Here is a 12,663-nt window from a genome sequence, read left to right as displayed (position 1 = left end):
GGCTTCAAAGACCCATCTTCCTGCTGTTGGGCCCTCAGGGCTCAGTCCTAAGCCCCCACAGTCAGCTCTGCAGCTGGGGTAGTGGGGAGGGGACCTGGGATGTGGGTTGGGGGTGGGGGGTCTCTCGAAGAGAAGCCCAAGCAGCTCAGGGCCCTGTCGCTGTCTAGAATTAAGGCCGTCTGGCTGCCGGGGTGTCCGCTGGGCGTCCTGGGACCCTCCTACTGGGGCTAGCTGATGAACAGTGTGCGTTTGCCATGGGGTCACCAGCCACACCAGCCTCCCTGGGGCTGGTTCCCAGGATGGGGGACTTTCAGTGCTGACACCAAGAGAGTTTTATACGTATACACTCACACACAGACACACACACATACATACATACATCTGTATGCACACACATATACAAATAATCATACACATACACAGATGCATATACATATACACGTGCACACACGTTTTTTAATGGCTTCTGACATTCTGCTTTCCAGCATGCGCACATCCTTCTGCTCCTCTTCAGGCAGGGAAGTAAGCAAGTCTTGCGTGCTCTGGGACAGCATCAGCAACCGACACAGAATCCTCCGGGCTTTGCTGTCAGCCTGGACTGTGCATTGGAGCCTCGGCTTGTGTGAAGGTTCCCAACTGGTGCCCTGAGCGTTCCCCGTCTTGGAGCCCAAGGTGTCCTCGTGGAACGGCAGAACCAGACAGAGCTCACCAGCTGCGCTCGGGCCCTCCCAGCTCTTTAGAACAAAGCCAGGCTCCCCTGACCCGCCGTGGGGTCCACAGTGCCATCACCTGGGCCTCTCGCTCTTGCTGTTTCTCTCCCTGTTCTAGTTTGCAAAATGTGATCCTTTTACTGAAGTTACAATTGTGAGCTATTAGCTAAGATTTCCCTTTTACTTAAATACTAACCAAGTCCCTCCCCGCCCCGACCCCTCAACAGGTACCGAGGCCAGGGAACCGTCGACTGACACCAGAACAGTCTTACTGTGTGTTACACACCAGGGCCGTGTGTCTGATGCGTGCTCCATGCATCTCAGTGCCTCCCTGTTGCCCATTTAAAATCTTCGCACGTTTTGAAATCTTATTTCTTCCTTTCCCATCTCTCTGAATTTTTCTCTTGCCTATTTATAAGAAAAATGTGCTTTGAACTTTTAACTAGACTGTTGGAGAATAAGCCACGTTTCATTCTTGATAAGCTGACATCCCTTCCCTTTTCTTTAAACCTTGAGTTGCTGATATTATATATATATTTTTTCTTTGCTTCTTAATGAAACAACAAGGTCTTAAAAAGACCTTCCAAATGCATATTATAAAAAGTACTGTGGAGGAGGGGAATTAATAATTATTGTTATCAGAGAAGAAGAGATGATCCTATTTCTTACTGAAATTTGCGCCTTTCTGGTTTTAGTGGAAACTGTATCTGAGAGCGTTGGTGTGACTGTCAGTGTATCTGGTGGCTTTTGTGCTTGTTTTCAAGAGCTGAAAGGAGCAGGTCCAGGCAGTTTCTGTCCCTCGTCCCACCATTGTGGGATAAGCTGGCCCACAGGACCCGCTGGGCCCTCTGACATCTCAGGACAGTGGAAGCCAATATGACACAGGGAGCATGGGTGACAATGGCGATAGCAGAGAGAAAATGAGTGACCACCCTGGATGCGGCCCAGCCCTGGCCTGGAGGTAGGACTCGGGGTGGGGGAGGCGACATCAAAGCTGTCTACAGAAAAACGCCTCCATAAAGAGTGAGAAGGTCTTCAGTTGTGATTGAATGGTGGTCTGCTGGTGTCCCCCGGAGAGGGCAGAAGGGCAGGAGCGGACGTAGAGGGAAGAGTGTGCATGTGTGCACACCTGTGCTCACCTACACATATCATGACTCGTCAGGAGCTATTGGCTGGGAACTGAAAGTTCTCTCTGGGAGCAATCCCCAACCTTAACAAATTGTTTCATGAATTAGGAAATTCATCTTTTCTGACCTTTAGAGTTAGGCACTACCAAACTATGACATTGGGGTGCATCCTCCAGTGGGGCAATGTAGTCTGTACATGATTAAGAATAATAAAAATTTGGAGAACAAGGGTTTGCGCCTATTTCTTAGGGAATCCGAGATTGCACAGTTTCTAAATTTCCCATAATAAGATCTTTATTTCAACTCTAAATATGTAAGGGTACATCAGTATTACCCATTCTTGCATAAGTTTATACCAAATGATTTCGATAGCTTCTCCCAAGGAGCTCTTAGAAAATGTTTATTTCGCTATCTAAGGAAGCTGTGAGTTGGAAATGAAAAAATTACAAAGGAAAAGTTGACATGTTTTGCTTTCATGAAAAATCCACCCAGAATGCCAGTTAAAAAATCATGCAACATTTCCTGATTTCAAAATATGCTACAAAGCTACAGTAATTAAAACAGTATGGTACTGGCATAAAGACAGACATATAGACAAATGGAACAGAATAGAGAGCCCAGAAATAAACCCACACATATACAGTCAACTGATCTTTGACAAGGGCACCAAGAACACTTAGTGGGGGAAGGGCGGTCTCCTCCATAAATGGTGCTGGGAAACCAGACAGCCACATGCAAAAGAGTGAAATTGGATCTTTACCTTACACTATACAAAAAATCAACTCAAAATGGGTTAATAAGACCTAAGTCTATAAAATCCATAGAAGAAAACATAGAGAAGAGCTACATGACATTGGTCTTGGCGATGATTTCTTAGACATGACACCAAAAGCAAAAATAGACAAGCGGCACTGCATCAGATGACAAAGCTTTTGTACAGCGAAGGAAACCATCAACAAAGTGAAAATACAACCTACAGATTAGGAGAAAATATTATCATATATCTGATAAAGGGTTAATATCAAAAATATGTAAGGAACCCCTACAACTCCATAGGAAAATACAAATGACCTGAGTTAAGAGCAAGCAGAGGACTACAACGTGTCTCCAAAGAAGGCACCCAGATGGCCGACAGGCGCCTGAGAGGACGCTCCACATCACTCACCATCAGGGAATGCAAGTCAAAGCCAGAAGACACCACCTCATGCCCCTCAGAATGGCTGTCATCAAAAAGACAAGAATAACAAGTGTTGGCAAAGAAGTGGAGAAAAGGGAACCCTTGTGCACCGTTGGTGGGTATGCAAAATGGTCCAAAATGCTGCTAAATGTGGAGGTTCCTCAAGAAACTAAAACTGAACTACCAAATGATGAGTAAGCTCATTTCTTTCTATTCATCCAAAAGAATGGAAATCAGGATTTTGAGGAGATATCTGCACTCCCATGTTCATTGCAGCGCTGCTCACAGTAACCAAGATGTGGAAACAACCTAAATGTCCATCAATGGATGGATGGATAAAGAAAATGTGGTATATATACACACACACACACATACACACAAGGAATATTATTCAGCCGTAAAAAAGAAGGAAGTCCTGCAATGTGTGACAGCATGGATGAACCTACAGGACTTATGCTGAGTGAAGTAAGCCAGTCACAGAAGGACAAACACTGTGTGACTCCACTTATGTGAGATATCTAAAATAGTCAAACTCATAGAAGCAGAGAGTGGAATAGTGGTTGCCATGGGCTGGGGAACTAGGCAATTGAGTTACTAATCAATGGGTATAAAGTGTCAATTATGCAAGATGAATAAGGTCTAGAGATCCACCGTACAACCTGGAACCTACAGTTTACAGCAAAGACATGTTGAGGGGCTAGGTCTCAAGTGAAGTGTCCTTACCTCACGGAGGAGAGGGCCACCTGAAGGAAGCAGAGTCACAGGGGGAAGCCTCACTGGCTCTGAGATGGGGGAAGGAGCTGTGAGCCCAGAAACTGGTCCCTGCAGGCTGAGCGAGTGCCGTCCTGCCAGCACCACAGTTTAGCCCAGCAAAACCATTTCCGACTTCTGGCCTCTGAAACTACATGAGAATAACTATTTGATAGTAAAACACGTCACGCTGGTTTCCAAGAAGAGCATGAGTGTTTGGGAGGGAGGCCATGAGCTGAGGACCGAGAGCTCAGCCCGCATCTTCTGCCAGCGGTTTCCTTTCTCTTCCAGATGACGCCGAATCGCACTTTTCGTTGAGGTATTCAACAGCCGCTTCTCCTCCTGCGAATTTTCCTCAATTGTCGTTGGGCAATGAATAATATGGTGTCCATCAGATTGTCCCCGAGAGTCAGTAATTGTCTATGTGTCTTTAAGACATTCCCACCTTCGTTCTTTCAAGATAATGTTTGTTTTCAAGCAGGCTAAATATGTGTTTTTACTACACCCTGTCACCCACAGATTCCTCAGCCCAGTGGGGCAGAAATGGGGATTTGTGCTCTGTTTTCATGTAGGGTTTGACATTAAAAAAATCTGTGTGGCGGCTCCCAGAGGGGAGCAGAACATCCCCCTCCAATGGAGTAATGAGGAACTCACCGGCCGCACTCCCGCAACGTGACTAGCCCAGAGAATAAATCACGGCCAGTCTTCCCAAGACGGGAAAACAATGTTCAATAAGCGATGGCATTTATCCTGATTTACTGTTGTTGCTCCAACAGGAGAAGCTGGGAGACAGATCTCCGAGGGAGGGCCGAGCAGAATCAATTACTCTCCTGGTCTTCGTTCAGTTTCTGATGTGGAGTCACTGCTACCTGTGTCACATAATCAGATTAGACGTGCAAAATGCATTCCAATGTCCCGTAAACACCGCTGTGAAGCACAAGCTGCGAATTGGATATTCATATTTTAAAAGTCCTTTTTTTAAAAAAACCCTCTCTTTAACAAGGTATTGATTAAATTTTAAATGAACAAGGTATAAGAGGCAAAGAGCCAGAACCTGTTCACACAGAGCGTCTCCACCAGGGCGTTCCTGCAAGGAGCAGGCTGCGCACCAGAATGCACACAGACGCCCATCCCTCCGCTCAGCACAGCTGTGAGCAGCCCAATGCCCGGGTCTGTTCTAGGAGCTGGGGGCCAGGTGGGGACACCTGGTGAGAGCTACCTCGTTATGCAGCTTACGTTTCAGACAAGTAAATGGACAAGGTGATTTCAGATAATGAGTGATGCGAATAAAATAAACAGAGGGATGTGAAACAGATGCTGAGTGGAGGCGGGAGACCTCTGAGCCATGAGCCTGGGCTGACCAGGAGTGATAAGAAGACGCTCACCTGGAAAGGATGAAGGAGAGGAAACACAGACCAAGGACCAGAAGGAAGACCAGCCAGAGAGTGGAGGGCACCATGTCCCCACAGCCTACTACACACGGAAAGGACCTCGGATTCCATCCCCAGCAGGGTGGAAAGCCAGCAGGGGTGCTGAGTGTGAAGTTATGGTTTTGAAAGACCCCTGGGATTCCATGGCAGGGGAGGGACTGGTGGAGAAAAATGGGAGACAGGAGGCAACTCAACGGCTCCAGGAGCCGATGGAGCTGTGACGCTGTGACCCACCAGACTGGAGCAAGGAAAGGGAAGGGAATAAACAGATGCTCCATGTGTGCATTCGGGGGTTGGACCAACTGACAGCACAGGCTGCACACGGGGGCTGCAGGGACAAGGGGACTAAGAAGGCCTGGGTTTGGGGCTGGACCACATGGTGATGATGGCCATGCCCTGTGTTGAGAAGGGGCTGCCAGGCTGGGGTCAGTTCTTTCAGTGAGATGAAGAGCCGTGCTTTGCCAGGTTACATTCGGGGTGTCCAAATGCAGATTTATCATAAGCAATTAGGTGTGCAAATTTTGAGCTTAGCGGAGGACTCAAGACAAGAGATATCCACATGGGGGTCATGTGTGCCCAGGTGGTCTTTAGAGGGAGAGGCAAGCAGGCAGCCCAGGACTGAGCCCTGTGGAGCATTCGGAGAGCCGTTGACTTCAGTATGTCTCCTGGCTGCTGTGCTCCACAGCCGCCCCCTCTTCCCACCCTTGTGAGCGTGATCTCAACTCAGCCCTCCAGCCGGGCCTGCTGCCCCCTTCTCACGAACACACAGCGCCTTCACCTTCAGGGCCCATCTTTGCTCCTTCTGGTCCCACCTCAATTGGGGGTCCAGCGCCCCTAGCCCCCAGGCCGCTGCCCCTCCTGACGTCAAGGTCACGCCCCACTGCCCACTGCAGTCATCTGTTCTCCTGTGATCTCCTAGAGCAGGCGAGTCTGGGGGGCTCATGTGGGGCAGGCACAGCTAAAGAAAGGAAGACCCCTGACGCCGGCACTCTTAAAGGGCGTCCAGGCTCCCTGCGGCTGACCTCTCCCTCTGGCTCCTGACAGGGAGGAACAGACTGCCCGCTGAGCTCCTCTCTGTTAGGCACCTGGCTCCTGCGCAGCCTCCCGTGCTCCACCGCCTTCCCCAGACCCTACTCCTGTCTAGGTCTCAGAGCAAGACCACTGTGGGCAGCCCATGCAATCGCAGGACTTCATGCGAGTGTTTACACAGTGTCGGCCATGTGCATCAATGCCACTGCAGGCCTGGAGGCAGAAACTTTGTCGAGTGCCTGGATCTGAGTCCCCAGATCATCCGTGCAGCTGAGGCCGGAAGGCAGGGCCGCGAGTCCTCACTGCTTCACTGGATGGACCTCGATCTGGCGGTGCTCCAGGATGCTCCTGGGCAGGGGTCAGTTAGTGGTGGTTTGTGGCCACTGCCAGCCACTCAGCCTATGAATTGAAGGCGTCGTTGATGTAACCAGCACAGACTCAGAGGGCCACACTCCTGGACCACACCTGGCTTTCTGTATAACAGCAATCAGATGTCCCATCACCTCATCCTTCCTGACTTCAGTCTCCTCGTACGATATATGGGAATGACAATGATCAGCTCACAGGCTTGCTGTAAAAGATAAAGAGTTAACATATGGCCAGTGTGGGCCTGAGACATGGGAAGTGCTTAGTAAGAGGTGCTGCTATTCGGTGATAGGAACAGTAGTGACGTTGTTCACTTGGAGCAATGAGAAAAGAAAATGACTTAGAGAGGGATGTTTCTGAGCTCGGAACCAAGGACAGCCACAAAAGGTGAGTCCCAGGGAGAGTCCCCAGGGACCCCAGGGCAACATGAAGCGAGGGAGCTGCACCTGCCGGAGCTGAAATTGTGTCTTGCTGAGTGCTTCTCACCCTACCTGAAGCAGAGCAAAGGGTAGGGACCACCTGTGCACTCTGCAGCCCATCCAGAGAGCTAGGGGATCTCGGTGGAATGCAGAGTCAAATGAAAACAGGATCTACCAAGTGCACATTCTGAAGAGGTGGAGAAGAATCAGTGTCAAGGGCTGATCACCATGGTGGAGAAGACAAGGGAGGACGCACCTCCTGGCAGGGACCCCTTCCTTGGGCAAGAACAGGACCTGTGACGCCGAGGATCAGGAGGGGCCCCACGAGGTGAGCACCTGCGCCCCACGTCCACAGACAGTAAAAGGCACAGGTCAGGGGAGTCGCGGAGGGTTCAGCCGAGTAGTGGTGTCTCCTTGTGAAGGCCCAGCACTGCCAGACGCCAGCCTGATTCCTCCTGGGAGTGACTGCCAGAGGGACAGAGCGCCCTGCCCATCATGGTGGCTGTCCGCTCTCTGCCACACAGGAAAGAACGAACAGCAGGGACTGGGGGTGTCAGTACATTTGGGACGAGAACCCAGGGACTGGAGGTCAAGGCTGTTTGGTCACTTCTTCGGACTAAATTAGGAACTTAGATAAGAAAGGACGAGGGGAATGCGCCCTTGCCATGTCGGCGGCATTGAAGGCCGTGTGCTCCATGGCAATGCTCTAGGAGGTGGACTTGAGTCCAGGACACAAATGGTAAGAAGCTGCGCCCCTGAAGATGAGTGGACACCCCAAGGGGGCATCACACTGAATATGGGAAGGAAGGCAAACCTCCCCCATCTGTAACCCCGCCAGCAATCTACTGATTGGGTTTATCATCTTCAAAAACGTGGAGTAGAGAAGAGGCTGTCATACTTTATAGCCTCAGATATTTTTCCTATCAACAGGCAGAGAAGAGGTAATTAATAAAATGAACATGAAGTTCTAATTATAGGGTATAAATATCTCTCTCAACAGCATCATTAAGATGAGGGATGGGTTTTGTGATTAGGAGAAGAAGGAAATAACCTATTCAAGGAATGAAAAGGAGGCGAGGTTCTCCAGCTAGGAGAAGTGACGTGCATGTGTATGCGTGTGCACAGGCGTGTAGGTGAGACACCGCTGGCGACTGCACAGTCAGGCAGAAGAGACAGCTGCTCTGTTCCTGATGCAGACGAGAAAATCAGCCTGGTGACAAGATATTTAGTCCAAGGGGCCAAGGGCCAGAGAAGGCACCCCTGGCTTCTCCTGGAGGTGATGAATCACAGGTTCGTCTCAGAGGCAACTTCACATCCAAGAGACAGACAGATAATTCTAGAAACCAGGGTAGGAAGACAGACCGTGGATCGCAGAGAAGATAGCAGGGTCCGAAGTTCCAGGTTTGGAAGTTGAGGTGGCTCTGAAGGTTCTGGAAGATCTCAAGATGGTGCTCTGAGTATGAAACTGCAAAGGATACCAGTGAAGATGAAGAAGCAGTGGGACCCAAAGAAAGAAGCAGAGATGCGTAGATAAATTTAGAAATAAAGATAAAGAAGCCAGCTTGGTCCAGTGTAGCCTGCTAGCCATGCACTTAGTGGTGGCCATGCAATTCGGGAGGTCCAGTTGCTGGAATGGAACCTTCCTGTCACACAGTCCCACACAGCTGAGAATCCAGCAGGTCATGCTGGACAAGTCACCGGATAGCCCATCCCGAAGGGCAGCAAGGAGCCCGTGTCCAGGCATCCCCCTCCCTGGGCTCCTGCTCCGTGGCATCAAACAAGACCATCTGGTATGCCTCGGTGGGGAGGGGGTGGGAGACAGGCATCGAGCCCTGCGGAATGGGACGATGGGAAGGAGGAAAACAACCCCTGACTCCTCTCCAGAAACAACTCAGTGCATTATGTCACTAACACATCTGCTCCTTCTCCATCTTATGGGCACCGTCCTCAGGGTGCTCACCGGGTCTGGGGTCCGGGTCTTCAGAGGGCACGGTCAGGTGCCCCACTCCCACAGTGGGCGGGGAAGTGGGAAACCTATCCTGCTGCGTCTGTCCAAGTTTTTGCCCAAGTTGAGATGGGACCTGTGAGAAGAGCCACAAAACTTTGACAGTTGTGGTCAGAGCAAGAAAAAGAGTGAGGAGATGCCCGCTGCCCAAGGCCATGGTCAGGGTGTCCACACAGAGAGGTGGCACAATTTAGTTTCACTTTTTCTATCAGGAAGAAAGAAGATCGGACGGGGTAGAACAAGCCTGGCTGGGGCCCCTGAAGCTCATACCAGGTGAGCACACCTGGAAGAGACCTGCCGCTTCCAGGCAGGCCCAGCTTCCTATCCTGTGGGAGCTGGAATTCAAGGGACCCAGATGATCTATGATAAAACATTGGAACAATTCTGGGTGATCTTCTAGAAATTGTAGAGAATGGGAGAGACAGGTCAATGTTCAATTTTCAAAAACGAGGAGGGAATTTGGAAAACCACAGCTAAAGGCCAGTAGGCAAGCCCAAAATCCAGGGTTTTGAGAGCAGCCGGTGAACCCCAGGAAAGAACTCGGTGGGCCAAGGCACTAACGGGGTCTCGCTAGGCATGGTTGTGCTAGAACAGATGCATTTCCTTCATCTTCAAGTGATGGGACAACTTTCCAGGATGTTTGCATATTCAGGGGATGGTTACCACATCTTTTTTATGTTCTTAATGGAAACAAAATCATGGGTACAATTCAATAGATTCATAGCTGGTGGACTAGCTCATCAGTGGTTGAGGGTCGATACTTGACTTTCCACGCGAGTGTGGCTTTGTCGCAGACAGGGATGAACATCTAGGACTGTGTACTCCAGGCCAGCACTCAGGAAACGAGGCAGAGGTGTGGTTTTGGGTGACAAACTCAGTCTCACGAGATCTTGAGTGAGGCAACCCAAATGGAAGGCGCTCTTCCCGGGCCGCTATCTGGCCTCCACTCACCCGTCTCCCGCGGCCCATCTGACTGCGCACCTTCCTCCTCCCGGCCGACCTCACCATCATCTCCCCACCCCCCCCCCACCCGGTGCCCACAGCTTCTCTGGCTGTTCTCTGCTGCCCCCTCCTGTCTGAACCTTGGGACTACTTTTGGCCAACAGTCTTCTCTCGACCCTCAATTGACAGGAGTCAATCCCACAGCCTCAGTCAGCCCCACTGGGCCATTTCTCAGGCAGCCCATCTAACCAGGCCAGAGCAGGACTGGGGCACAGTCTGCGCTGGTCACACACCGTGAGCATGCTGTTCTAGCAGTAAGGCCAGGGCTCTTCTGAACGAGCAGCAGCCTTAAAGCTGACTTGTGTGTCTGCAGTGAGATATTCTCTGGGACTGGTTTCATGTTTGTGCATATTTGCTGATTCATCATCACATATTTAACTTCATACTAAAGGTTCCACTGATCCCGCGTTTTACACGAAACTGAGGATGGGAGGTTCTTTGTGTTTTTGTTTTCAGTTATAAAGCCTCAATGATACAGCCGTGGTAAGCGTTGAAAGTTGGGATTTTGGTGCTGTTTAAATCCCAAGCATTTTAGCTCAAGCCTCAGCCCTGGCCGTGACCCACTTCCTTGATTTGTCCTCACACTGATCCACGTATTTATGGGAACTGTAATCAGAACTTGGTTTGCGCCAATTTTTGCTACCCAAGATTGTTCCAGTTTAACTGTTTCCTCGATCCAACTAGATTTTTTTGGAGAGCAAGGTGGTATCTCACTCACTCTTCTCTCTGGTCCCAGGAACAAGGACAGTGACGGCCTCGTCTAGCTGTTTGATAAATAGTTCCTGGTTGACTTGGGGCTGCCAGCCCGTGAATCCTGTGGTTCCCTGTGGACGTAGCAGCCATGACTGTGAGTGACTGTAAACATGCCCCAGCTGACGCCCTACCTGGGGCCCAAAATGCCCCCAAGTGGCATCACCTTCCTCATGAAACATGTGAGCTATGACTGAAGGAACGTCCTTTCCTTGGAGTGTCCGTCCATCGTTAGGAGGCTCGCTGGGGAAGGACGGCTGGGACCCGTTTCATCAGTCTGTGAAGAGACCAGAGGGCCTCGTGACCGCCGTTCCTTCCTGGGTCTGAGGAGGAGGTTTACCTGGTTCAGGTGGAGCTGACAGGACCCGCCAGCCCTCCCAAGCACAGGAGCCTCTGCTTGCTCCTTCACTGTGGCCACTCCTCTGTAGCCGGGCGTGGCGGGACGCTATCTCTGGGCTTCGTCCACACCGTCCCCTTATGTGATCCGCCGTCTGCCGCCATGGCCGTTGCAGGTGGCCACAGCCCTCTGGGCCCCGGCTGCTCTGTGTCCGTTGCGTCTCTCGTGCTTCAGGGAGTCCTTTCCTGTAGATCAGGACTTTTCAGGAGGGCGAACGGGGCAGGAGGCCCTCACAGAGAGGCCGTCGTCTCTCCGTGTGGCCTCCACTCTCGGGGCCCTTCCTTGCCCTGGGCTGTCTGTCTCCCTGCATTGTGGGTGTGTCAACATCAGCAGTGATCCTGCTGAGAGCAGCATGCCCTTTACCCTTTGCCCTGTGGTGAGTCAGCCAGGAGGCCCTGCCCAGTGGAGTCTCGCTGACGCCTCAGAGCCACTTCCAGGGACCTCTGAGCAATCTCCCCTTGTCAGCGGTGGGGTGACCGTCCTAGCCCTCCATCTGCCCGCCACCCTGGGATGGGACAGGCCTGTGTGAGACTGCACCCCCTCCCCACGTAGACCCCAGATCCTCATCTTCCAGGATTCAGCACCACCTCCTAAGGGACCAGGTGGCAGCTAGAGGAGGGCAAGCTGACACCATGGCCAACAGGGAGCTGGGCACCCTTGATGCCCGAGGGTGCAGTGCTGACCGGGAGGAGGGGTGGGAAGCCCTGGATGAGAACAAGGCACCACAGGATGGGGAGGCTACTTCTCATCCTCAGGAAAAACAACGACCATCTCAGATCATTTGTGCCCGAGAAAGCACTGTGTCACCACTGACAGTGAGGCCCTGGGCTATGGGCAGCAGGCCCTGAGTTCCTGGCTGACCAGGTGGTTCTGAGTCTTGGTTTGGGGAAGGGGGCCACAGACCCCTGTGATGAAAGCTATGGTCTCCTGTGGGAAAAGGCACAAACAAGACTCAGCATGCAATTTCAGGAGTTAGAGGAATCCCTGAAATTCATCCCAAGTCTCCTGGGGATTTGGGGACCTCCCGTCCCCCGATGAAGACCCTCTGTTCTGAGTGTTACCCGGATTTCTCCAATTATTATTGGACCGCATGGAGTAAGACAGCCTTGATCCCCTTTATTCACGTGTTTCTAGGTGATGGAGGCAGAGCCAGCTGTGACACACCCCATGCTCTCTAGGCTCGAGGGCTGCAATCGCACCTGACTCGGGGGCGTGCTCACAGGCCCTCGGCCACCCAGTGCTCTCTCTGGAAAGGGCGAGCTCCTTGGAGATGGGACTGTGCACCCTGCTGGCCTCAGGGCAGGGGGCTGAGGGTGGAAAGTGCACAGAGCTGGGATGGGGCACGGACGCCTGGGTGTGAGTGGCTGCAGCCCTGCTGCCTGCGAGGAAGGAGATGCCATGTGGCAGGCGCTCGGCCTCTTCCCAGCAAACAGGAAGCCGGTTGTGAGAGGGAGAAAGCCCAGTGAGCAGCGCCCGGCTTCTGGAGCTCCGCTGGTGAGCC

The 12,663-nt window shown here is 51.6% G+C and overlaps 1 protein-coding gene across 4 annotated transcripts in view; it reads left to right on the top strand.

Annotated features, from left to right (window-relative positions):
* The window catches only part of PTPRN2 (protein tyrosine phosphatase receptor type N2), a 931,942-nt gene that overhangs the window by 693,990 nt on the left and 225,289 nt on the right, over positions 1–12,663 (top strand). The window lies entirely within an intron of this gene.

Source organism: Equus caballus, chromosome 4 (genome assembly GCF_041296265.1).
Source record: "Equus caballus isolate H_3958 breed thoroughbred chromosome 4, TB-T2T, whole genome shotgun sequence".
Classification (NCBI taxonomy): domain Eukaryota; kingdom Metazoa; phylum Chordata; class Mammalia; order Perissodactyla; family Equidae; genus Equus; species Equus caballus.
This window is presented reverse-complemented; position numbering and strand designations above follow the sequence as displayed.